General features: G+C 40.0%; 1 long non-coding RNA gene across 1 annotated transcript; it reads left to right on the top strand.

Annotated features, from left to right (window-relative positions):
* Positions 1 to 18,580: 18,580 nt before the first annotated feature.
* On the top strand, positions 18,581 to 23,258 carry LOC126175762 (uncharacterized). Its single transcript, XR_007535611.1, has 3 exons — positions 18,581 to 18,800; positions 18,881 to 18,984; positions 22,866 to 23,258. It is a non-coding gene; the product is annotated as an uncharacterized LOC126175762 (long non-coding RNA).
* Positions 23,259 to 24,870: the final 1,612 nt, after the last annotated feature.

Here is a 24,870-nt window from a genome sequence, read left to right on the forward strand (position 1 = left end):
CATCACCATTAATATTGATACAGTGGGGACAAGGAGGCAGGTAATTGCCCTCATTAGCATCTGTACCACATTTGGTCTTGTTTTCATAGGATACGTAAGTGTGGTTATAATTTTGACACTAGTAGCATGAGGTTTGGAATGTACGGTTGGACTGTGATGACTTCATAGCCTGCCTTAATCTTCTATGGAAACACTACTCGATCAAATGTGAGAAAAGGGTGTGTGTAGGCACTGTGTTTGCTTCAACTGTTTTCATTATTTGATGGATCACAGATACACCCTGATCAGACAGGTAACGTTGCATTTCCCACTCAGTCATACCATCAAGCAGCTGAGAGTAAATAACACCACACAAAGAATTCAGTGAACAATGGTTCTCAACATGAAAAGGATAGCTGTGGAAGATCAAAACTGTAAACAGGTGTTGGGATTGAAAATCACAACTGGTCTCCAGAAGCAAAGTTCCATTACATCAATGAGAGCAGGATTTCACAGGGCCTGCAATTACATCAGCACCTTTCTGGATAATAAATAGATTAACTGTAGCAAAAGATTGGCCTTCCTCTGTATGTGACACCATAAGGAACCAAGATGCAGTTTGGAGAGTCATTGACTCTTAAGCTTCATTCCATCTGTATTTAGCAAATGTAAACTGAGATGAAGATGATGGGCTCATTGCGAAAAAACCCTGCGTGATTTCCAGCATCTCTGATGGTTCACTCCTTCTGACTGGGGACCCTCTCAGAGGGAGGCTTATCCACCTTAGGTGATTGTTCATACCTCAGGTCACACCTCCCAAACTCCAGATAGAGGGACCAAATGGCAATTGAGTAGGTAACAGCTGAGGCAATCATTTCTCCCTGGGCCTGGCCTGTACCAGGGGGTGCATGCTAACCCTACCTGTTGACCCGGGGCTGGGAATTAAGGGTTACCCAGTCACCTGTTAAGCATCAAACATGTGGGCTGGCCATCTGGAGTGCACAGGTAAGAAGAAGAAACAAAGAGAGACCTCAAACACTGAGGTGGAAGAAGGGGAGGAGATGGAGAATGAAGAAAGAAGGAAAACAAAGATGAGGGACTGTTCTTACACGAGGCTACCAAATCTTCAGAATGCTTTTTCGCAAATAGCCAAGACATATTCCCCAGGGGAGGGGAAAAAGAACAGCAGGAAGATAGACATGCAGCATGGAAAGGGGAGAGGTGCAAAGTATGAACACACCAGTGTGGTGAGCCCCTGGGGGGATGAGGGATGTTGGTGTATATGGAGGTGACATCAACAGTGATGAGCAAGGATTCAATCTGGGATGGGCCAGAGGATTTAATTAGGAATTGGAGGTTATGTTGGACTTCTAGGATGGGATTACTATGACAGCTCTTGTAGTTGGAGGAGTCAGACTGTTGGTGGAAGCCTTCTGTTGGGTAATCACTGTGATTTATCATAACAGTGGTACAGCCCTTGTCTGTAGGGTGTATGACTCACTCAGAATCTGTTTTAAGGTTGTAAATGGCTGTCCTTTCTTCATTTGAGTGTTTAGTGTTCTTACGAAGGGACTTTCGGAAGGCTGACAAAGCCAAGTTGGAGGTAAGAAATTCTTGGGAGGTGACCATGGGGTGATTAGGTGGGAGGGAGGAGGAGCACGGTTGAATTGTGTATGAAGTGCAAGTAGCAAGGTTCAACATTGGGATTATGCTAACTTTGATTGGAGGGATTGGTAACAAAGAAATGTTACCACTGCAGGGATCAGGAGGAGAGTAGGCCTTTGACAAGTCCAACATAGTTGAACTTTGGTGTGGGGCTGAAGGTAAGACTTTTGGATAGGACTGAAAATTCTGTAGGGCTGAGGATTTTGCTGGAAGTGTTAACAACAGTTTTTGGTTTTGTTTGGGTCCTGGATTTCGTGGAGTGTTGAGCAGGACTTTTGGAGGATGTAGAAAATTGAAAAGGTCAGCTGGGCAGGGTATGAGTGCAATGAGGCATTGAAAAGATGGTTCACTGTGGGTGGGATAGGTGTTGATAAGCAGTGGTGCTCCAAGGCGGGAGTGGGTTATCGAAAGGGTGGACAAATTATTGCCGTCACCCCTGCCAATCTGTGTCATACTCATTGTGTGCTGCACCTCACCAGCTATGAAATGTGTGTGTCATGTGCCTAGCTCATGCACTTGCCATCCCTCCCTTCCACATTCCTATCCAGCAAAACTGCTGCCTTCCTCTGAGCCACTAGCTACCCATCCCCATATTCACTCATCCCTTGTTCACACCATGATTAGTGATGAAATGAGGAATGTGGGAGCTGACAAAATAGTTAGAACACTGGATTCATAGCCAGGAAGAACAGCTTTTAAATCCCTTTTTAGCCATTTAGTTTTACAGTCCTCTTCCTGCCCTCTCTCTCTCTCTCTCTCTCTCTCCCTGTACCCACCCAATCCAACACAAACCCCACCCCATCCCAATCCAACCACCATACCGTGTGCCCAGCCACTACAATGCAGGAGCACAGGTATTTGTGTGTGTGTGTGTGTGTGTGTGTGTGTGTGTGTGTGTGTGAACTCTACCTCATCAAAAGGTTTATTTTGAAAGTTACAAGTTTTCTTTCTCTCTTGAGTTTGCCTGACTCAATGCTTCTGCTATTTGTTAACTGTCCTAGTACCACTGGGGTCAATATGGCCTCATAAGCACATTGGAAATATATATCTCCCTTGTTTTCAGAACTATTATTTTTAAAATATATGACTTTCTCCCTGCTGTGTCCAGCTACCAGTGCATGTGAATGTGAGTGAGTAAGTGTAGTGTCGCCGCACATCTTACTTAAATCAACTGCCACCTGTATCAGTGTGGACTGGCCACTAAAGGCCACTAGTAGGAAGTGTACATATGACACAGTCTCTGCTATGCCGTCTACCAGTGACTCACACTTGTATATGCATGGAACAGCACTTATTTAACCTCACCATTTTCTTTAGTTTGAATCACTCACATCAGTTAATCTGTGTATCACTTATGTTGCACCTTCTGTATGATTCAAACACTAACAAAGAGATAGAGGGGCTGGCCAGTACTTACCTCAGCTCAGTACAGCTGATAGATACACAAAAAAACAGAACCGAAAATTTACGTTCCTAGCTTTCGGAACAAATGTTCCTTCATCAGGGAGGAGAGAGGGGAAAGAAAGGGAAGAAGGGAAAGTAGATTCAGTTACTCACAACCAGGTTATGAAGCAACAGGGAAAGGAAAACAGGGAGGGTAGCAAGGATGGAGGCGTGGTTGTCAGAGGGAAGCCAAAAAAAAATTTTTTTTGGGACATTTCTGCGCCACCCGCGAACTTTTTTGCGGCACGCGTGATCTTTTTTGCGGTACGAGTGAACTTTTTTGCGGCACGCGCGATCTTTTTTTCGCCACTCGCTATCTCTGTTTTTGAGCAACGTGTGTTCTTTTCCCCTGATCTGGACATACTTGCTTGGTCTGGTCAACTTTTTTCGTATTTTTCTTATTTAGTGGTCTTCCTTTGGTATTGAACATTACCAACACAATTTCTTTCTTTCTCGTCCTTCCCTCCGTGTTTTATTCCTTCTTATGATTACTATTTCAACTTTAGTTATTTAATTTCCCTACCCACCAGTTACCCACTATGTACCCTAATCCTATACCACATTATTTACATTCATTCCGGAAACATGCATTCACCGTAGCCAAACTGCAATCCCACATACTTTTCCTCCGGTCCTGCTTAACCTTTGGAATTACCCCTAAAAGGCTTACCTTAAAAGTTCCCATCTTTGGGTGCAATTCCTCCTTCCACCAGTCTCTCCTGGACTTACAGAACCTTCAATCCTTAGCTCTTACCCTGTCCCAACAGCTCCTATCTCTCTTCAAAGTCCTCCACCTCTCAAACCCTTGCTTCGAGAACACACTCAAGAACATCATCCTAGAAGCCAGCTGCAAACTTGAGTCCCATGCCACACACCACCTGAAAAAACTATCCACAGTGCTAGTGCAACACCTAAGAAGTGTGGTCCCTCTCCCTATCCCTCACAAACACCAACCACAACAGAACCTTCAACAAATCCCCCTCATAGCCAACAAACCTAGTCCAGCCACCCTACTCAATCTCCTCATCCCAGCACATACTCCACACAGACCAAATCTCAACTATAACCACAGTCAAATGCCACATATCACCAGTCCCAATTCAGTTCTAAACCTCTCATCCAGATACCTCTCTCCTCCAGAGACATCTGTTCTATCAAAAGGCTTAACCTTTAGCCCCCCGCCTAAATTCAACCACACTGCCCCGGTTAAAGATCTCCTCTCATTCACCCGGAACCTCAACTGGAAGTATCACTTCACTACCCAAACACAGCCCCCAAATACTAGACCCAGTGTTGAACCCTGTCTAGAACAGTTCCGACCGCCTTCTCAAAGGGATCCTCCTCCCCTCCCCCAAAACCATCCCTTGCAGACATTTCAGGAATTCCTCACATCCAGTGTTGCCTCCCAGTCCTTCTTGAAGAACATCCTGACAACCCCCAACATCAGCCCAGCTGAATCACATGCCATTAAGGAGCTGAAAATAGACCGCTCTATTGTCATCCTCCTGGCAGATAAAGGCTCTACAATTGTGGTACTTGACCGTGTGGAGTATGTGGCAGAAGGACTGCGTCAACTCTCCAACACCTCAACCTACAAAGCTGTTACCCAGGATCCCATTCCCTCCATCCAGACTGAGCTGCAGAAAATCCTAAAAATCCAAGGTCCCTCACAAGGCCTCGCAACGGCTTCCATAGACTTACTCACTCCACGTGAGCCACGTACCCTTACCTTCTACCTATTAACCAAAATCCACAAAGAGAACCATCCTGGCCATCCCATTGTAGCAGGCTTCAAAGCCCCAACAGAACGTATCTCAGCTCTGGTAGACCAGCACCTCCAACCTATCACCCACAGACTCCCATCCTACATCAAAGACACAATTCACTTCCTAGAACACCTCAAATCCATTCCCACTCCTCTCACATCTGAAACCTTTCTTGTCACCATAGATGCTACATCCCTTTATACAAACATCCCACATACCCATGGTCTCTCTGCCCTTGAGCACTACCTCTCCCAACACCCACCCGAAGATCTTCCAAAAACCTCGTTCCTTATCACACTTACCAACTTCATCCTCACCCATAATTACTTCACTGTTGAGGGCCAGACCTACAAACAAATCAGGGGGACGGCCATGGGAACCAGGATGGCTCCATCCTATGCCAACCTCTTCATGGGCCGCATGGAGGAGGCTTTCCTGAAGACCCAACAGCTGCTTCCCCTGGCCGGGTATAGGTTTATAGATGACATCTTTGTGGTCTGCACTCATGGTGAAGAAACACTCCTTAATTTCCTCCATAACCTCAACTCCTTTTCGAATCTGAATTTCAACTGGTCCTTCTCCAAAACCCAAGCCACCTTCCTGGATGTTGACATTCATCTTGTTGAAGCTCACATCCACACCTCTGTCCATATCAAACCCACAAACAAACAACAGTACCTTCACTTTGATAGCTGCCATCCATTCCACATCAAATGCTCCCTTCCCTACAGCCTAGGTATTCGTGGCAAACGTATCTGCTCCAGTGACGAATCCCTCAACAATTACACCAATAAACTGACCAGTGCTTTCCTCTCCCGCAACTATCCTGCAGTCCTTGTCCACAAACAGATCTCCCGAGCAATACATTCCTCCCCGTCCAACAACTAATTTCCTACCCCCAGACCACACAGAAGCATCCCCCTTGTCACCCAATATTATCCTGGCCTCGAAAACATCAACAAATTAGTCCACCAGGGATACGACTTTCTCAAGTCAACCCCTGAAATGAGATCATCCCTTGACAAAATTCTCCCCACACCACCCAGAGTTGCCTTTCGTCACCCCCCCTAACCTCCTTAACATTCTTGTTAAACCCTACAATATTCCTAGACCACCTTCTCTACTCAGCGGTTCCTACCCATGTAACCGACCCTGCTGCAAAACCTGCCCCATGCATCCACCCACAACCACCTACTCCAGCCCCGCTACTGGTAAAACATACACAATTAAAGGCAGGGCCACATGTGAAACTACACATGTAATTCATCAACTGACATGCCTGCACTGCACAGCCTTTTACATCGGTATGACAACAACTAAACTGGCTGAGCGCATGAACGGACACAGACGAACTGTCCACCTAGGAGATGCCCAATACCCAGTAGCAGAGCATGCCCTCCAGCATAATTCTAGGGACCTAGGAACCTGCTACACCGTATGTGCCATTTGGCTTCTCCCACCCAACACCAGTCCCTCTGAACTGCGGAGATGGGAACTTCCACTCCAACACATCCTTTCATCCCGCCATCCCCCTGGACTGAACCTACGTTAAACAACCTCACTCCCATTTACTCTTCAGTCTTCTCCTCTTTCCCTTTCCTTTTTAGCCATTCACGCATCTTTTCATCCTGAATAGTTGTGTTTATCTTTATACTATATACCTCTTTACTTCTGTATGCATCCTCTTTGGTTTGAAGCTGGCACAGTACTTACAGTAGAATATCTTTGGCTTCCCTCTGACAACCATGCCTCCATCCTTGCTACCCTCCCTGTTTTCCTTTCCCTGTTGCTTCATAACCTGGGTTGTGAATAACTGAATCTACTTTCCCTTCTTTCCTTTCTTTCCCATCTCTCCTCCCTGATGAAGGAACATTTGTTCCGAAAGCTAGGAACGTAAATTTTCAGTTCTGTTTTTGTGTATCTATCGGCTGTACTGAGCTGAGGTAAGTACTGGCCAGCCCCTCTATCTCTTTGTTAGTATTTGTTTCACATATTTATATGAGATTTTCCATTAATCATTTAGATCTTCTGTGTTACTTGGATTGGTTTCGTGTATTAATTGGTTACTACACTCCCTCCAGGTGAAAACGCATTAACATTTATTTATGGTTTTTGTGCTGAGTACCATGCAGTCAGTCTGTCCTCAGCTTTAACTGCATATTTCTTGACTGTAGCATTTATGAAGCTAGAAAGAATAATGTTATGTTGAACAGGTTTATCTGAAATAACAACTGCAACAATGAAAATATTATTTTCATACCCATCTTTAAAGTTTCTTGTATCAGCTGTTGTTGTTTGCTTCCTAGTATCACTGGGGTGAATATGACTCCATAAGCATATTGCAAAATTATATATCTTGTTTTCAAGGCTATTTGTTTCAAACTATATGACTTTCACTCTCTAAGTCAGTTGTACATAACGATGTTTTGCTCAGTTTGATACTTAGGCCTACTACACATTAAAATTTTTCACGTTTTTTTGCACAGAGTACTACTGCAGTCAGTATGCCCCAATTTAAATTTCTTTTTGCTTCTTGAGCATAATATTTATGAATATATATATTTATGAATTTATGAATATATATGATTAGGAGGTGTTGAGGTCATGTAACCAAATGAATGGATGGTAGTTAGACTAAGCAAGTTCTTCATTTGATTCCAAGCAAACAGAAATGGCCTAGTGATGAACTAACAGATGTGTAGATGACATTAGAAAATATGCAATACTGACATGAAAACAGATGACTGCAGACTTATAATACATAGAGACATCTGAAGGAAGCCCTTATCCTGAGTAGATGTGAAGTAAGTCATAATGATGTTGGTGACAATAATAATGATGGTGATAATGACTGGCATCTTGAGACTATGCACAGCATGCAGATGGCCTAATACTTGATTCCTGCACCAGGTCAGTGGTTGAAGGTGAGCTTTTGGCAAATTTCAATGGTACAAGAAGGCCCCTTTGGCATGGAAGTCAAGTGGTGAGGACGCGTGCACACCACTGGCTTCATTAGCCAAGAATGCCGCACTATATTATGCTTCTGCAAACATGTCACACTGCCAATAGGAATTCTGTGTGCATCTGTTGCCAGAATATTTAGGGCCAGACTGGCAGCTCTGCACACAGGTTCATCACAGTCAGCTCCCTTAAGCTCACTGACCATGCAGTTGGTCACCGCCAGATGCTGCGCCACCCACTCCTCATCAGTCCGCCCTGCCAGGGCGCCTTTCTACTGGAAGTGTGGTATCTCACTGGTGTTTGATTTCAGCCAAACCAATCAGCAGTTTTGTCTCAGGCTGTTGTAGTGAACTTTAAGTTTACAAAGGCACTTTTAAGTGTGGACTTTAGTTTTGACCAGTAATTCAGATTTCTCCTTATCTGTCAAGGAAAGATTAATTTTTTCACTGGATGTCTTTATTAATAGACTGCCCGCAGGACAGTGATATGTATTCAAAGTAGTGATCCATGGACTAATTAATGGCAATAATTGGAAGAGACTGTTTTTTTCATTGGTAACAAATTTCCAGAGAGGACCTTTTGTGGACACCATCTTCAACTTGTTAGTTTTTGGTTCAGTGATAAACCTTTGCTTACCAATTTGTGCTTCAAAGATTCAGAACTGAACGTTAAGAATAAAAGGTGTTTTGTTTTGGATATACACATGTTCTTGTAGGAGTTTCCCCACCATGGAACACTTCAGTGGTGTTGGTGGTGGTAGTGATGACGCATACATCTGTGATTTCCAATAATAGCACAACTACAACTTTATCAACAAAACTAAATAGAAGGGATCAATTGTTACTCACCACATAGGGGATGTGCTGAGTCATAGGCAGTCACAATGAGGAAGAATGCTAGAAATATTTCAGCATTTTGTAATATTAGTAATTTTCGCCTCACAAACATCAATATACGCTCAATAGTAAACGCCTGATGGCCTAAAGTTATCGAACAATTGTAAAGTAAAAGAAATGAACCACTGCATAACAGCGACAGAATCTATTATTCTTTATCTTTGCCGTTCTTGCGCGGTGCCAGTAAATCTCTATGTACATGTATCGATTAATGGTGTAAAAAAGAATTCTGTTGTTTCAAGACAAATGAGGCTTTTGGCGCCTCACCTTTTACTGTTTGTATTCCATGAGAGGCGGACGCGGACTTGCTGCGTTCCGCAACTGTATTTTATATTCTATGTGAAAATATTGAGTGAAAATGCTAAATGTCTTTTTTTTTTTCAATCAGAAAACATGTAGTTTCTGGTAACTGATTACGAACAGACAGCATCAAGAGGACATTTTGACTGTTATGTATAAAGTATTTAACCACTATGGTCATCTATTGTAATTTAATATGAAAAGGTACGTAGCATAAAAAAAAAAAAAAAAAAAAAAAAAAACAAAAAAAAAAAAAAAAAACATGTGTTAAAGATAAGTGTGCTTATTTTCGTAAATTAACCTGTGTTACTTCATCATCAGAAATTACGATCATGCTGATGGGCCGAACGCAGCATGAGGCAGAAGGAACATTATCGTTTTCCTATTATTTCTGAACCAACTTTTTTGTGTAGTGTTGCATTTCTTTTAAAGTCCATAAATCTTCTGGTCCCTTAGTGTTGATCCGGGTATGACTACATCGCAACTATAAAAAATGCACAGAAATGATAAAGTTTCTTCCGAACGATCTCAAATATATATATCAATATGCTGCTCTTATTCAGGTATTTAATGGTCAACGTATGTTATTATAATAGCGTAATAAATCCCTGATTCTGTTGCCAAGTGGCCCACCAAAATATTCATTTTTCGACATTTTTTTTTTAAATATAAAATAACAATTCTTTTTCTTTTTGCCCCCCAAGAGCAACGCTACAATTTGGACAAAGACTTTTTTCAGAAGCAGATAACTCACACATGTATACACAACAAAAACTCACACACAGATGGATAATGTCTCTAGTCTGTAAGGTCTGGAGGCAGTGGCCATGTGAATATGAGTTTTTGTTGTGTGAATATGAGTGAGTTTTTTACTTCTTAAGAAGGACTTGGCCCAAAATCTGAAATTTTTCTAGTATTCTTTTTTATGGTGCCTGTCTGTGATTAAACGGCACCTCTGTGTGTTGCGTAGCAATCAATCCTTTCCATATTGTTGTTATTCTATCCTAGACTTTTGATTGCTCAATAAAACTACAAAAATGTAGAAAAATAAAAAGACAATCACTTCATGATCAGGACCTGGAGACTACAGTGTTGACTAGCTGTCATGTCATCCTTTGCCAATGGTGTCATTTGGATGCAATATGGAAGGGCGTGGGTTGTGTCCACCTAAGAAGCCGTACAATGGTTCCAGTACAGTTGAGAGACAACATAGCTACTTTCAGAGATGAAATTTTCTGCAATGGGATAGTATATGCCAGAGGAAGCTGGAACTGAGTGTTCTGAGAAGATCCTGTCAATAATGAGGTTATCAGAGTTGGGACACAAGTTCAGGATGGAAAAGGATGTGGAAGGACACTGGTCCTGTTTGTTTCAAAGGAACCATCTCAGCATTTGACTTATGCAACTTATGGGAATCAAGAAAAAGTAAATTTAAATGGCAGCAATGAAATTCAAATTGCGAGTCCAGTGTCTTGCCAGCACACCATCTTTGCTTAGTCTGGATAGATGACTGGGACAAGCCTTGCAATTGGATGTTTCACACAGATATGACCTATGTAATATGAGGATGAGAGCAGAAGAGGCATAAGGATACAAAAGGATATTTTTTAGACTAGACAGGTGGCAGAATACCACATTTAGAAAAATGGGAAGAAACATGATGAGGATATCCATCATTTCAGAATGTGGTGAAATGTTATCAGAGTTCTAAATTTTCGATTATCATATTAGCTTACAAATCTGAGATGTGCCATTGTGATGATATGTTGTGTAACATTTCTTATGCACATAAAATTGATGGAAAGACTTCACATGTAAACAAACGAAACAATTTTCCACTGATATGTATGTGGAAGACAGTTATTAAAGAGAAGCTGAGAGTTTCAAGCAATCAAAAGTAGTAAAATGATAGAATACACTGAATTACACCAAACTATTTCAAAATGTTTTTCAGAGGATGTGAAAAAGTACAATAATAATATGGCAAGAGAAATAAATTAAACAATAAAAGTGTTAAGAAGACCAAACAAAAACTTATATTGGATAGATACTACATTTCATGATTTAAGATAGCACCTCACACACTAATTGCCACAGTGAAAATTGTGCATACACTGCATGATTTCTTTAATGAGCAAATAGTTCAAGGAGAATCATAAATACAGACAGTTAATAATGAAAATAATCACATCCTGAAAGGTGTGTACAAAGCCATTTGAGATAGTAAGAAGGGAAAGGCAGCCAGAGATGATTTTTTTTTTTTTTTTTCAGTGGAAATGGTAGAAGTAATACAAAAGGAACTTGCACAGTTGTTTGCAGATTGTTTATAGAAGAAGACACTTCTTTGAAACTGGAAAAATAATTGATTTATTCTGCTTCAAAAGTAATGAGACAGACAAGAAATATTAAATATAAACTTATCAGCTTGAGGAGCTCTGAGCAGCGACCATTGTATTGAATTATATTATTCTTCTTTCTTTTCTTTTCTCTTCTTATATTTAAGCTATATGTAAACTGAATGAGTTATAAGCCAAAGACACCACCAAAGGTAAATTAACGACTTTTTTTTTTGTGGCAAGGATAATGTTTTGATACCTTGTTAAATACTTGTATAAAAAAGCAAGAAATATGCTCTTCAATTTATTAATTAATGTATCTTCACTCTTTTTGTTTCATGGAGTAGTAGTGTACGGACGTATGCTTGCATCTGTCATACCAGCATTGTTAAAAATGTGTATTTTAATCATTCATCAAAAGTATTATATAAAGTACATCTAAAACCAAAGATGATATGAATATAATAGAGGGAAACATTCCACGTGGGAAAAATATATCTAAAAACAAAGATGATGAGACTTACCAAACAAAAGCGCTGGCAGGTCGATAGACACACAAACAAACACAAACATACACACAAAATTCAAGCTTTCGCAACAAACGGTTGCTTCGTCAGGAAAGAGGGAAGGAGAGGGAAAGATGAAAGGATGTGGGTTTTAAGGGAGAGGGTAAGGAGTCATTCCAATCCCGGAAGCGGAAAGACTTACCTTAGGGGGAAAAAAGGACAGGTATACACTCGCACACACACACACACATATCCATCCGCACATACACAGACACAAGCAGACATTTGTAAAGGCAAAGAGTGTATACCTGTCCTTTTTTCCCCCTAAGGTAAGTCTTTCCGCTTCCGGGATTGGAATGACTCCTTACCCTCTCCCTTAAAACCCACATCCTTTCATCTTTCCCTCTCCTTCCCTCTTTCCTGATGAAGCAACCGTTGGTTGCGAAAGCTTGAATTTTGTGTGTATGTTTGTGTTTGTTTGTGTGTCTATCGACCTGCCAGCACTTTCGTTCGGTAAGTCACATCATCTTTGTTTTTAAATATATATTTCCCACGTGGAATGTTTCCCTCTATTATGTTCGTATTATATAAAGTTTTAGAAAAGGAATATTTATTCGCACGGTTATAAGTTCAAATCCTATCTGTTCATCATTTCACTCGTCACCAAGATCCTGCATCAAGAGGTTTGGTGCAGACAAGAATAATTTACGTGATATCTGGAGGAGCATTCCTGCATCAACATTCTCACACTCAAGACTAAACACAATGGATTTAATGTGAAAGTAATGACTCAGACTTGGTAGGCACCTATTGAACTTCGTTTACTTATACACTACTCGCCATTAAAATTGCTACACCAAGAAGAAATGCAGATGATAAACGGGTATTCATTGGACAAATATATTACACTAGAACTGACATGTGATTACACTTTCACGCAATTTGGGTGCAAAGATCCTGAGAAATCAGTACCCAGAACATCCACCTCTAGCCGTAATAACGGCCTTGATATGCCGGGGCATTGAGTCAAACAGAGTTTGGATGGCGTGTACAGGTACAGCTGCCCACGCAGCTTCAATACGATGCCACAGCTCGTCAAGAGTAGTGACTGGCGTATTGTGACAAGCCAGTTGTTCGGCCACCATTGACTAGACATTTTCAATTGGTGAGAGATCTGGAGAATGTGCTGGCCAGGGCAGCAGTTGAACATTTTCTGTATCCAGAAAGGCCTATACAGGACCTGCAATGTGTGGTTGTGCCTTATCCTGCTGAAATGTAGGGTTTCACAGGGATCGAATGAAGGTTAGAGCCACGGGTCATAACACATCTGAAATGTAACGTCCACTGTTGAAAGTGCCGTCAATGCGAACAAGATGTGACCGAGACGGGTAACCAATGGCACCCCATACCATTACACCGGGTGATACGCCAGTATGACGATGACGAATACACGCTTCCAATGTGCGTTCACCACGATGTCCCCAAACACGGATGCGACCATCATGATGCTGTGAACAGAACCTGGATTCATCCGAAAAAATGACGTTTTGCCATTCGTGCACCCAGGTTCGTTGTTGAGGACACCATCGCAGGTGCTCCTGACTGAGATGCAGTGTCAAGGGTAACAGCAGCCATGGTCTCTGAGCTGATAGTCCATGGTGCTGCAAACATCATCGAACTGTTCGCGCAGGTGGTTGTTGTCTTGCAAACGTCCCCATCTGTTGACTCAGGGATCGAGACGTGGCTGCACGATCCGTTACATCCACGCAGATAAGATGCCTGTTGTCTCGACCGCTAGTGATACGAGGCCGTTGGGATCCAGCACGGCATTCCATATTACCCTCCTGAATCCACCAATTTCATATTCTGCTAACAGTCATTGGATCTCGACCAATGCGAGCAGCAGTGTCACGATACTATAAACCGCAATCGGGATATGCTACAATCCGACCTTTAACAAAGTCGGAAACCTGACGGTACACATTTCTCCTCCTTACACGAGGCATCACAACAATGTTTCACCTGGAAACGCCGGTCAACTGTTGTTTGTGTATGAGAAATTGGTTGGAAACTTTCCTCATGTCAGAACGTTGTAGGTGTCGCCACCGGCGCCAACCTTGTGTGAATGCTCTGAAAAGCTAATCATTTGAATATCACAGCATCTTCTTCCTGTCGGTTAAATATCACATCTGTAGCATGTCATCTTCGTGGTGTAGCAATTTTAATGGCCAGTAGTGTACTAGAAATATTGTGCTTCATGTGACAAATCAACAATTTCAATGGTTGTGGTGATTATTTGGCACCACACACTACTGGAAGCAGCAGTACATAATAGAGACGGGCAAACTCATTCATCCTTGGGAACTTGTTCACTGGTGATCACTCTTTTTTGGGAACTGTCCATTTTTACTTGTTCACAGTTCATTTGTGCTTGGTATATGGTTCTTATGAAAAATTGAAAATTAGTAGCATAGATGACTGAAGACGGAAGATGCCAAGAGGAGGCAGTTGCCTCTGCCCAAGAGTACAGAGTTTTTATTCATAACAGAATTCTCACACACTTGTAATTTTTGTGATTCTGCAAAACCTCTCATTTAGCCAACTGTAGTGTTATGTGGCTGATCGCAGTGAAATAATATAAGGTGGTGTATGAAAATCCGGCCCCAAGTATAGACTGCTTGCCAATTACGCAGGATTTGTTGACCACTACGAGCAGAATAGGTAAACTTGTAATAATTAGGCAGTGAAGAAATAACAAATAAGCTAATGCAAACAACAACTTCAAAACAATAGATGACGATTGGTAGTCGACAGTGAGCAGTCTAGTATTCAGGGCTGATTTTTCGTGCGCCACCCTGTACCATTGAAATAATATTGTAGAAGTTATCATATTCTCTTTACAAAATGTTAAACCAGACACTTGATTATGGAGTGCGGACTTCATTTGGTTGTAAGTCGGTCTGCCTTCCATAACAATTGAACATGCTCTTTTACCTCGGATCAAAAAAAGACAGAAAATGGCCACTCGTGTGTGCCTTGCTGATTTTCTTTGTATGTGTAATAACAAAAAATTCTTGTCTTTTTACAAGTATTCCTTCTGCTGTTTATCAAAATAGTGAAGTAAGCTGATATGCTGTTTCGTTACCTGAAAAGGTGTATGTATTACATAACACATAATTTTATGTAATATAGGTAATTATAAAATACATTTTAGTTACCAGTCATTGACGCTCAATAGAATACCTGGAAAAGAACCAGAAGTTCAGAGTTCAAAAGAGGTTTGAAACAGTTCCAGAATGGGCGTGCGCAGCGAATGAAACGAACAACTCGATACTGAACTATGAGCAAGTGGTCACATGAAGAAGAAGAAGAAGAAGTCTGGCTGAATGAGACTAAGACTGGGACCGAGACAGATGGGAATGGGACCAAGGCTGGAACGAGACTAGCCGGCGTGCCGTTGCAGGAACGAGACTGACCATTTCCCGTTCCCGGGAACTATAAGTAGAAAGCCGCGACTGAGACCGAGACAGATGGGAACAGGACCGAGGCTGGAATGAGACTGGCCGACATGCCACTGCAGGAACCAGACTGACTGTTTCCCATTCCTGGGAACTATATGTAGAAATCCGCGACTGAAGTGAACTATGAAAGACCGTTCCCTAGAATTCGTTCCTCGCTCATTCCGTTCATCTTGATGAACCATTCCTATGGACCTGTTAGTTCACGAATGACCCATCTCTAGTACATAATGCAAATTATGTTTATTGTCATGGAATGTAATGATATTAAAGGTCTGTTGATATTGTTATCACTTTAAGTTCACCCAAGATTGTGCACTGATTCATAAATTACCTTCAAAAATTTTTTTCAACAATTCCTTCCAATCTATTTTTCCAGTTATTGAAGCAATTAATAATCCATTTCCATTACCACATCTCTATTCAATGGTGACTGTGACAGGACGGCACCAAGCAAAATATGAACAGAGCTTTCAATTGTTGAAATAAAAATATTTGAGATAAATGATTCACATTATTGTTTCATTGTATTTTACAATATAATGAAAAGCAAAGTTGCTGGTCACCGCATAGCAGAGATGCTGAGCTGCAAATAGGCACAACAAAAAGACTCACAAATACATAAATCTTTTGGCCAGTAAGGTAAGCCATTGTATTTGTTACACGTCCATGAGATTGGAAGTGATAAAACCACTGAAGGAGGAATTAAATGCTGCCTACAGATGAGACAAGCTGGGAATACTGATCTCAGCAGTAAAGGTAGGAAGCTGCTACACTGTATGTTTATACAGCCACACTTGGAGCTGTCTCTCTGGCAGTAGATAATCTCTTTTCTTTCCTATTAATATCCTTTACGGAAAGTGCATTTCTACAGAAAAGATGAAAATTTGTACAAAGTCATCAGTAAAGTGCAACTTGACTCATTTAAATTCTATAAGACTGTGTCAGATAATAACCAGGTTCATTAGTTAATACACAGTTAAATCTACTATAATTGAGAAATACCAATACAGACAAAATTTCATTTTTGAAAAATTTTATTCATAATTTTGTCAAAAACTATTCACAATGGAGTCAAAGGAAATGGCCATTGTTGAAAATTCATTACAAAATGCATTATGCCAAGATGTCGGAAATCCGAGCTTGTAACGGATGAAGGTAATGCACCAACTTGTGAACTGGTCGATGGCAACCAAAACAACAAGGTTGGCATCCCACTATCAATAAATGATGACACTGGTAATGTAACTAATCATGATGTCACTTTTATGATGCTCAATGTGATAATTTCTCAATTCTCACCAGGAGACATTTTTTCAAATAGTGAGACTGAAGGACACGACAGCGAAAATTCCTTTGATTACTTGCTCACGAAGTCAAAAACGCAAGAGACAGTTCATAAAAACAATGTAAATACTAGTGAGAGACACAATTTGACATAACTCTTGCAACAAATAACACAACAGTTTACAAAACAACAGGAATTTCAGGAAAGTGTAACACAACAACTTAAGGGTATGACACAGCAGTTCACAAAACATCAGGAAAACACAAGACAACAGTTTACATTGCAAAATCAGGCATTTAATGATTTCAGGAATAGTATTAGTCAACTGTTCAGTGAGGTGAGCAAAACTATCCGCACTGAATTATCTGATGAACTATCTGGAAGTTGACTGAGCTACGTAAACAACTAAAACAAGAAATAATTACCAACATATCCTACAATATAAATATGTTAATGGAAAGAATATTATTCATAGACGACAAACAGGAACAACTTGCAGCTGAGTTACAAAACCCTCGTGAAGCATATTCCCGAATTCAGATGATACAACCCCAAGTGGATGCGTCGGTAAAAAATGGGATGTACACAGCCAGTGACCTGCAAGACGTGTGCAAAAACTTACCTACAAAAGTACAAAAGTTAAGTCTAAGAGTAGACCAGTTAAGTTTAGAGTTACAATTTCCCAAAAAACGGAGAGATAAGATATATGCAGATGTAAAAGAAGTAATTGAACAAGCTGAAGCCGGTATGCTGGACAAGGGCAGCACCCTTGCTGAAAAGGTAGTGTTAGAGTGCAAGATTTATGTAGATACAGGTTTAAAGGAAGCAGAGGAAAGGTTACGAGGCAGTATTGCTAAAACTACTGACATTACAAAACAACATTTGACAGATAACAAACCCATGCTTTTAGAGAAGATGGATACTTTCACTGGTTACCCACAATACGTGGTTAGCCTGTCGAAGGAAAATAGTGAAGGTTGCAGAATGCAACAACACTTGCCAGCAGCTGTAACTGTCAAGCAAGCACAGTTGCCATGCGCTATGTCACAAGTGAACATAAATATGCAACTCACTCACAGCACAGCGTCTTTGTCAACATTACTTGCAAATGAAGGATCACTTAGGCATTGACAATTTCTGGTATTTACCTCTGAAGGGAAAAGAATAAACCCCATGGCCTTTATCAGAGCATATCGAAATGTTTTACCTTGTATATGGACCAAAGCACAGAAAATTAGATTTGTTGTAGGATACACACAGGGTGACTTTCTGCTATGGGCTACAGACATGGCAGAACATTGCAATTACTATGAACAGTTTGAGAGAGCCTTTCTGAATAAATATTGGTCTTAGGCTGTACAAGAGAGGCTCCATTCAATAGCAAACATGAAAGCTTAAGGGCCTATTTTGAAAAATATTTGAATAAAACCAGATACTGGCTGAATCCGGTGTCTCAAGTTGATGTGCTGAAAATTTTAAAGAGCTGTCTACCTGCCCACATTAGGGAAAAACTCATTACCATCGCGGAACACAACACCGAATACTTCCTTTCTGTCCTGGACTCAATAGATTTGATATAAGAAGAGGGACTAGTACAACTGAAGACTGTTAATATGCAGGTAGTGCCATAGAGATTTACGGACCAATAAGTGAACAACGGATTCATAGTACAACACAGATGGCAACCTTACCTCACACAGACCTATGGTAATCGCCCCTACAGAAATTAGCTTTGTCAGCCGCACCTTATCCGAAGCTGAACGTTGATATTCAGTTATGGAGTTGGAGGGTTTGGCTGTAATATGGTCATTTAAAAAGTTTGGATATTTCCTTTGGGGTAAACATACAAAAGTATACTGTGACCATCAGTCCCTATAATTTTTGTTAACTTGTAAATTTCTTCACCAATGGATAACCTGGTGGTGTACGTATCTTCAAGAATTCAATTTTGAAGTAGTGTACATAAAAGGAAACCAGAACATAATAGCGGATGCTCTTTCTTGATTACCACAAGGCTTAGAGGAATTCAATGATCTTTCAGAGCAGGAAGGGGAAATGGAAGACAAAACTCTCTGACCATGCTATGTCCACATGTGTAAACACATGGAGAAATTACACCAGGAAAACACACACTGGAATAAGGTAAGAGCAAAACTTATGCAAAACGGTGATGAAAACTTAAAAAGGTTTTTCACTATTCACAAAAGTATTCTGCACCATAGGAACCATCCCGAACAAGAACAATGGCACATGTGTGTGCCAGAGGAATATGTGGATGATTTTACCATGTCCATATACAATACTGCAAAGTGCACTGACAAAATAGGTAAATATTGTTATTTCCACAACCTTAGACAAAGAGTACTACTGGTGGTAAGAAAGTGTATTGTCTGCCAGAAAACAAAACATTCTAACAGCTCTAAACAGATTGGACTACAACCCATTGTGGCTAAAAAGAAAAAAAAGTCTAGAGAAGGTATCTGTGGGTGTGGCTGGACCCTGTCCCAGAGGTAGGGGTGGCGTAAAGTATATAGTTTGTTTGTATGATATTTTCACCAAATATGTAAAACTGAAGACTGTACAAAACAATACAGCCAGTTCAATCATAAGACAAATCAAACAAGTTTATTTTGTAAGAGTAGGAAAACCAGAAGTCATATTAATAGATAATGCCTCACTGTTTGTTGGATGTAAATGGAAAGAGTTTGTAGATTCCAACCAAATCAAACACATTTTACTATCCAAATTTCATCCCGAAGCATCCCCCATAGAAAGGGTGTTTAAGGAATTCAACAGGTTGTGAGGACCTATATGCCCCGTAAACATACCAAGTGGTTTGAATATGTCACTCCCTTCTTACAAGTTGTTAACAACCTCCCCCATACATCAACTGGATTTACACCAAATGAGCTATGTTCAATTGCAAACAAGTAGGTGAGTGGGAGAAGCCTTTGCCCAAGATACCGATACAGGAGTTATCACTGGAGGATAAAATACAAGCAGTAATCAACCTTGAAACCTGGGCTAAATACAGTAAAGGAATTTATGATAGAAAGCTGAAACATACAAAACAATTTTATATAGGACAAAAGGTGTTACTTAGAACACATCCCCAATCCACAAAAATTGAAAAATTGAACGGTAAGTGGCAACTACTATACACTGGACCATACATAATTACTAAAATCCCCTACCCGGAAGCATACACATTGATACACATGAACACGTGTAAAGAAAAGGGCCTTTGCCCACACAAAGACTTGAAAACGTTTATATATTGAAAGAAGGGCGGTATACCCTGTAAGTTGTATAAATGTATAATAATATTACATTTACACTACTGAAAGGTCACATTCCAAAATTTATGTTGTTAGTTGTTAAGGAAAATTTTTGTTTGCAATTTTTTCTTATATATCTAATGTGTAAATAAATGATGAGTGGTTGTAATGAGGAATACTTTTACTTTTATGTGTCTAATGATGACAATAGTCTAAATACAGTGCTTTGCTTTGCTTGTAGCCCAGTTGTAAACAAATAAATGAACTTGTGAAATGCACGGTAGCGTGCACTGCAACAACTCACCATGACCTGAGTTGTATCAGAGAGACACAGCGCATATGCATTGGGAAACAAGCTGGTCAACAAGCCACAAGCGCATGCATGCCAGACAGGCACAGCTGGAAGCGTTGGAACCTCCAAAACAAACAAACCTGATGAGCTACAGCCTGCACTAGCATTTGTAAAGCTTACTGAATAAACAGGCATAGAAAATTAAGGGAGAGATTTACTACACCTACGACTACCTACACAATACACACACACAAAGATAAGTTAAGGGATTATATACACAGGAAAGGTATGCTAAACTAGGAGATATTTACTTAAGCTATGCTACTATATATGTACTAAATTCACACATTTAAGTACTGAAAGTGCACACACTAATTATACTTGGTAGATGAGAAAAGTCTTGCCGAAGGTAAACGAGCGAGTACAGTATAAGTGGCAAACTCAATAAGAGGCCACACCATGCCTCTAATACACTTTACCTTTCAGATTATATGGAATGACATGAAATATGTTTTGTGATAAAACAACTGCACACTGAAGTGAATGAATACATGGTTGAATATATGAAGAGAGTATTAGTACCCACTGAGCCACTATACACTTATCTACGAAGATTTAGTTTTAAGTTAGTATTAAGCTTTTTATTCCAGGGAACGATGCAGTGACACGTCCTAAAGTGAAGAAAGATAAATGCTTGTAGAGTGTTAGGTACCATATAAACATAAAAAATGACCGCACTGCAAGTAAATATAGCTATAAGTTTATGATATGTATGAATGTGATAGTGTAAAAGTATGTGAAGAAGAAAAAAGTTGCACTATGTCACATATCATGATGCTGAACTGAGGTTGAGTACTACCAAATAATCAAGGGGTCTAAAACTAACTACTGTGAGCATTGACTACCTAAAAAGGCATCAAACACCTGGATTACATTTAAATTTTTATGCATGTTTGTTTCTTATGTAAACATTGTGTTATGCTCATTATATGTAACATATTGTATTTATGATACAACTCTGTAAACCTCAGCACATGAAATGGTTACCCTTTATGCAATGAACATAACAAGTAAATACTGAGCTGCACTTTTAAATAATGAACAAATATTTGATCAGATTTGAGTTGTGCTTCGAAACAACAAATTATTTTGTTCTTGGGATCACCATTAAGTCTATTAATGAGACGTAACTGAGCACATAAATGCCTTTCTGTGGAATTTCCGCAACCCTATAGTCTGTAGATCCTTCCTGGAGAAAGCTAGAGAGGCAAGGCCATGCATAGTTATATGGGCGGTGCATAGTGTCTATTATGGTGACTATTGTTTACTTCTTTGATTCTTTTTGAATTGATAAATATGCTCTAACAATAAGTTACTGTAAATTGAAATGAAATGTTGATCAATTTATGCTATAAATGAAAACAGAATCTATTTTTTTACGAATGTTATATGAAGCATGTATAATCAAACACCAGTAAAATGTGCACTCATATAACTGGAATCAAATAATGTAATGAAAAAGAAATCTGATAAAATGTACTAAAACCAAATAACAACTAATGACCCTACATATAAAAAGGGGAGAGAATATGTTACAGACTATAAAGCATATGAGTGACGATAATGGCATTTCAGCAAATGAACAGGATAAGTGTATTTTGTAATTGTATTTTATTATGTTATGTGTACAGTATGCAGAAAGGACAGTGCAGGAGATTTATGTATTGCAACTGTATGAAACACTCTCAAAAACAAAGTGCAAAAACATGCCAAACCTGGCTGCAAAGCGTTACATGTACATGTGTTAAAACAATATGTGGGTGTGCATGTGGTAAACTAAAGATGGCAATACTTCATGTAACACGAATTTTTTGTGCTCGACAATGTCATACAAGCAGCAAGGAACTTACCTTGTCGATAGATGTTGGATGTATGGCTGGCTCCCCACAGAATAAGTGAGAGCAACGAGGTGAAACAAATTCCTCAGGCCACTGATATGGAAACCAGTTGTTACCACATTGAAGATTTCACAAATGAACACACCGCTGAACATGAGCTTCACAAATTTGTGCAGTGAAAGCCTCTGGCCTCATACTGTACATATGAGTGCGAACTGTAGCGATAATGGACATTGGGCTGCGTGCGTGTACTTCGCAAGCTAAACACTGTGCAGATGATGACTGACAATAATGGGACTATGTGGTTACAGCATGCACTTTGTTAGGAGAGAAAACTTATATATGTATGGGTTAAAATAAGCTGACATGTCCATATTAATTGATAACCACTCAAGATAACTACAATGGCCAAACATAAAGGTTATGCCCATTCCGGCCAGGATTACCAAACCTCAAAAAGGAAAAATAAGCTCAGCAACTGTGCACCTCCATATGACGTCAGTGCACAGTGGGAGGCAATTGTATTGAAACATATTATTTTTCTTTTTTTTCTTTTCTTATACGTAAGTTATATGTAAATTGAATGAGTTATAAACCAAAGGCACCACCAAAGGTAAATTAACAAGTTGTTTTGTGACAAGGATAATGTTTTGATACATCGTTAAATATCTGTATGAAACAAAGTAAGAAATACACTCTTCAATTTATTAATTCATGTATCTTCACCCTTTTGTTTCAGGGAGTGGTAGCGAAAGGACGTGTGCTTGGATCCATTGTACGAATATTGTTAAAAATGTGCATTTTAACCGTTCATTAAAAGTATTATAAAAAGTTATTAGAAAAGGAATATTTATTTGCACAGTCATAATTTCATATCCTATCTGTTCATCATTTTACTCACTGCCGAGATCCTGCATCAAGAGGTTTGGTGCAGACAATAATAATTCACGCGGTACCTGGAGGAGCGTTCTTGCATTCAACAGTGTCACACTCAAGACTAAACATAATGGAATTAATGGGAAGGTAATGACACAGATTTGATAGGCATCTATTGAACTTGGTTTACTTCTACTGAAAATATTGTACTTCGTGTGACATATCAACAGTTTCAATGGTTGTGGTGATTATTTGGTACCGCACACTACTGGAAGCAGCAGTACGTAATGCAAATTGTGTTTATTGACCTGGAATGTAATGACATTAAAGGTCTGTTGATATTGTTATCAGTTAAAGTTCACCCAAGACTGTGCACAGATTAATAAATTACTTTCAAATTTTTGTTTTGCAATTATTCTTTCCAATCAATTTTTCCAGTTATTCAAGCAATTAATAATCCATTTCCATTTCCACATCTCTATTCACCATTCAGTGTTGACTGGCCACCATATCATCCTCTGTCCTTGGCTTCATTCATATGCATTATGGAGGGGCATGTGGTCAAGCACACTGCTCTTGAGGCCATTGTCAGATTCCCAGATCTTGGAGCAACTGCTTCTCATTCAGGTAGCTATCATTTGGAATTACAAGACTGAGTGGAAACTTCCAGTTCTCCCACCAAAGAAAAATTGCTGGCAGTACCAGGAATTAAACCCAGGTCCTCTGCATGGCAAGTTATCAATCCTCTCTGCATAACATAAAATATGTGCACTAAAATTATCTCCATGTGACGGTGTCTACCTGCACTGTTCAGTAAGCTCTCAGTCTCACTGATTGATGTCTTGTATAATAGCTATAAACTTATTTCTAGAAAAAACAATCCTGTCGAAGGAACATCTGCAATTGAGTATTATATCAGCGGTTGAAAATACTGCTGCAGTTGTAAGATTCTTTTATTAACACACGACCGGTTTCGGGCTCTTGCACTAGTTGGTAGCACACCACGTCTTGTACACGTCCACCACAGCACTTGGAGTGACAGCACCAAGTTATGACACCCGAAGATGGGCGTATAAGAGCCTGAAACTGGTCATGTGTTAATAAAAGAATGTTACAACTGTATCGGTATTTTCAGCCTCTGGTGATTTCTAGAAACTGTGCAAATGATGTAAACTGTACAGATTTCCAGGTAATGTCCCTTTTTCCACGTTACCCCTAAAAACATTGTAACAATGAAAACAATCAATTATTGACAAAATTATTTAATTTTTGACAAAATTATCAATCAATTGTTGACAAAATTATTTAATTGGACAGATAAAAAATCTACTCACCAAGTGGCGGCAGAACATGCATACATAAAAGACGGTTGTAATTGGCAAGCTTTCAGAGCCAACAGTTCCTCCTTCAGGCATAAGGGTTGAAGCAGAAGTAAGAGGGATGAAGGAAACGGACTGGAGAGGTCCAGGGAAAGGGGTAGATTTTGGGAAAGTCACCCAGAACCGCGAGTCGGGGAGACCTATCGTACGGGATGAGAAGGAGAGTGATTGTTGGGGACTGCATTGAGTGCAATTTGAAAATCTGAGAGCTTAGAGGTGGAATACAGGGTAGTATGCAGACAGAGATTACTGCTTAAACATCATGCATGAGTTAATAAGAGTGAAAAGATAAGTGCATTGTACGTAACAGAGGTGGGAGGGGTGAAAAATAGATGAGTAAGACGACGTAGAAAACTAAAACGGAGTGAAGCAAAGAGTAGTTATAAGGAAGAAATGCTGAGACGGACGTAATTAACGTAAGTTAAGACCGGGTCAGTGGTGAGAACCAAGGACATCTTGTAGTGCTAGTTCCCACCTGTTGAGTTCTGA

The sequence above is a fragment of the Schistocerca cancellata genome, chromosome 3, assembly GCF_023864275.1.
Source record: "Schistocerca cancellata isolate TAMUIC-IGC-003103 chromosome 3, iqSchCanc2.1, whole genome shotgun sequence".
NCBI lineage: Eukaryota > Metazoa > Arthropoda > Insecta > Orthoptera > Acrididae > Schistocerca > Schistocerca cancellata.